This window comes from Vombatus ursinus, unplaced genomic scaffold (assembly GCF_900497805.2).
Source record: "Vombatus ursinus unplaced genomic scaffold, bare-nosed wombat genome assembly UNPS02014798.1, whole genome shotgun sequence".
Lineage (NCBI taxonomy): Eukaryota > Metazoa > Chordata > Mammalia > Diprotodontia > Vombatidae > Vombatus > Vombatus ursinus.
The window spans coordinates 28,801,401-28,805,536 of NW_020954576.1; positions in this window are offsets into that span (position 1 = coordinate 28,801,401).

Sequence of the window (4,136 nt, forward strand, 5' to 3'; positions counted from 1 at the left end):
AAACACTCATTGCTTTCAAAAAGCTCACATTCTATCAGGGAAGGCAACATGTACATATTAGGTGTATGTAGAATACAAAACAAAGTTATTTAGGGAAGAATAGCATGAGTGTTTGAGGGGAGAGGTCAAGAAAGGCTTCATATGTTACCTAGAAGGGTGTGAGCTGTGTCCTGAAGAAGGTGAGAAGGTATGAAGGGTGTGTACTTCAGATGTGGATGACGTCCAAAGAGACGGAAGATGTAATGCCATATGTGGGTAGGTAGGTGATGTGGTGGATAAAGCACTGAGCCTGGAGTCAGGAAGACTCATCTTTATGAGTTCAGATCTGGCCTGACACTGGGGTCACCAAGAGTCGTACACGACTGAACCAATCAAACATGTGAGGAGCAGAGAAAGCCAGTTTGGTTGGATTGTAGTGGGGAAAGTAACACATGAGGCTGAAAAAACAGGTTGGAGCCAGATTTTGAAGGGCATTAAAAGCTAAACTGGAGTTTATATTTGATCTGAAAGCTAATAGTGAGCTGAAGTTTATTGAGTGGGGTTTGCTATACCTGTTTTTTAAGGAAAATCACTTTGGCAATAGTTGGGAGGTTGGATTGAAGGAAGAGATGAGGCAGAGAGGCTAGTATAGGTGATACGGGCATGAAAACTAAGGTGGTGACAGCATGAGTAGTGGATAAAATAGATATTATGGAGGTAAAAAAAATGTAAGATTTGGCAACTGATTGGACATCTCCCAATCCAGATCATAGTAGCTATTGTGTATCGTCTGGCAGATGAGGAAAAGTGAGGAATTATGAGGTTATAAGCTTGGGAGACTTGAAGGATAGTGGTGCATTTGACAAACATGTAATTCAGTAGGACTGATTTGGGAAGGAAAATTGAGTTGTTTTCGACATGTTGAATTTGAGATATCTATAGGACATCCAGTTTGAAACGTCCAATAGGCAGCTGGTGATGCAGTACTGGAGCTAGAGAGGTGTGGCTGGGTATATCGATCTGTGAGTTATCTGTAGAGATGCTAATTAAACTCACAAAAGCCCATAAGGCCTACACATATAGAGGCAGACAGAGCCTTGGGGTACACCTCAGTTAGAGGTTATAATATGAAATGGTAGTAAGGTGTTGGACAGCCAAGAGAATAGCATCACAGAAACTCAGAGAAAAGACTACCCAGGAGAAGGAGTTGGTCAACAGTCTCAAATATGATAAAGAAGTCAAGAAGAAAACTGAAAAGGGATTGATAAAGCTTAGGGAGACAGAAATGACAGATTATAAACTGAGGAATGCCAATTTTTACATCATGTTAGTGAAACATTTCTAGGTGATGGTGAAATTCAGGGTATGACCATCAATACATATAGCTGAAGTCCTATATGGAAGAGTTCTCAATTTAATTAAAATCCCACCTTCTACAGTAAGTCTTTCCTGGTCCCACTTAATGCTACTGACTTCAGAGATTACCTCCAATTTGCTCTGTATACATCTTGTTTGAACATAGTTGAGCATGTTGTTTCTCCCATCAGAATGTAAGCTCCTTAACAGCAAGATTGCTTAGTGCCTTTCTTTGTATCCCTAGCATTTCGTATAGTTTCTGGCACATAGCAGGTGCTTAATAAATGCTTGTTGACTGATGAGGTCATGGGATTTGAAGAGACTGAATAGGGAGATTAAGGTGTTCGAGGGAGTATTAACATGTATGTTGAAGTCCCCTAGCATATAAGGGCAGAAGACAACAAACCGAGTACTGTACTTTCTAAGAAAGGAGGAACGATCTGCAGGTCAATATACAACAGCCACCATGATCTGGATTCAGTGGTAAGTTTGTATAAAGTTCAAAGTAGAGGATATTGAATGACGGCAACAAAGAAAGGGTCAGCATGGTGGCGGTGGTAGAACTTTAGTTAGGACCAACTGGCTGGTGCTAAGATCAGGCCTCCTCTTTGTCCAACTGGGCAGGAAGGTAGGCGCTGGGACTAGGACCTCCTCCAGTAAGAAAGGCAACCAGTGACAAATTTTCAACTTTCTATTCAGATATCTTACTTACAATTTACAAGCAAAGTTCTTTCACATTTTCTTGGTATTTTTTATTCTTGGCACTCAAGACTTCATACTGCTTTCTCTTTATGTACTAAATTATCTACAAATATGCCCAATCAACTACTGTGTGGTGGGAATGAGATGGTCTGCCCTCAAAATTCATCAAGAAATTAATTTATGATCTGTGAAAATACAAAAAACTTAAGAATGGCAGCATCTCATACGTACCTCTCAAGGGCAAAACAAGCACTAGCCTCACTAGTTTTCATATGTGATTGAGTAAGCTCCTCTGATTATTAGCATGAGCTCTTTTCAAGTCGACACTATTAAAACATGTTACTAAGACTAGTAAGTTAAGTAAAACTCTAAGTCTTCAGGCACAGAGATTAAGATTATCCAAGGTGGCGCTACAAATTTATTTTTTGAAGAGCGTAAAATATACACAAAAGATATTTTCATCTGAACATTAATTGTATTCTAATGTGACCAGTACAACAAAGAGAAAAGAATAATTACAAGCACTTTTATATAGCACTGGAAATGCAATATTAATTTTGTAAAGTGCAAAGTTTGCTGCACAACATTGTAGAGAGATGATGGTAAGTTTTCTTTCTGGCCATGTGCTCGGAATACTGAATCATATTACATATGCTATATATTAATATCAGCTACAGACCCAGGCCAATTCTACCAAGATGGGCAGATGAAAACTCATCATATCAAAGAGTGCATATAGACATATATAATTAAAACAGAATTAAATAGTGCATGAAATCAAGTAACATTAAACTGATACAATGACTATAATATGTATATAGACATACACACATTATATATATATAACTTTAAAACTTTACTGTGAAAAATCATGATTTTGTTGCACATTAGGTATCTTATTAACTTAGTATAAGCATAAATATTCAATGTGAAATAGAACTTAAAATCCTAAGGAACTTGATTTGTAAAATTTCTCTTCTTAAAAAAGGGTGGGTGGCACAAGAACTGCCTATAGAATCAATGCTTTTAGTATAAGACAGTTACAAACGACCAGAACTGGCTTAAATCAGACATAGGGTGGAACACTAATACAAACAACATATATGCCTAACCTTCATGTAATCCCTTCACCTTTATTTTTAAAAAAATCTCTAAACATGATGTCGAAATTTTATGATAGAAGATTCTAGCTGTAAGTCAGCTTTAAACAGGACATTCATTTCCTACCCTTTACAAAGCTGCCAATCATTAACCTTGGTATTTACAATATCTTACAAAAAAGAAATGACACATACTGGATGTTATTTAATGTATGGGAAGAGGAATCATATAAAATGTTCAGTATGAAAACTGAAAAAAAAACCAGGGTGAAACGCACTAATACATAAAATACATGAAAAATTTCTATGTGCAGAGCACAGCAAATGTTAGTGTTAGGCTTGACTACCACAGTCAATGATATATGAAAGATTAACGTTTGATCAGTATGGCTTACATCAAACCTCTGGTAACTTTCTCAAAGTAAAACATACACAAACAGTTCAAAACCAAAAAGGCTACTGTAAATATATATAGTGATGCACCATTTAGTAAAGTGTCAAAACTGCAAAATAATCAAATGCTACAAAGGAAGGAATTAAACTAAATGATCCATTTCTAAGGTCATCTTCTAGATCTGAATTTCAACGACTGACACTTTATTTAAATATCATCAGTTAGTGTATCTAACATTGCTTTGCTTGGAGCTCTCTAATTTACAGACAATTCACCTTTTATCTAACTCCTTGCTCTCTCAGTCCTGCAATATCCTCTGGCAGAAAGCAACACAAAGGTCTAACAGGTCATGATGTCAGTCTTTCCAATATGCCCAACAGACCCATGGGCAGTCATCTGATTTCCTGACATACCTAAGGACCTCTGGGTTGTGTCATTCACTTTGCTGTAGCACCCTCAAGACTTCCAGCCCTTTCCTTCTGCTCTGCAGCAGAACTTTCTTTTTATATATTGTCTCCTTCACTAAGTGTGAGCTCCTTGAGAGTAAGGACTGTCTTTTTTTTTTACTTGCATCTTTAAAGGCGCTTAGCACAGTGCTCAATGGG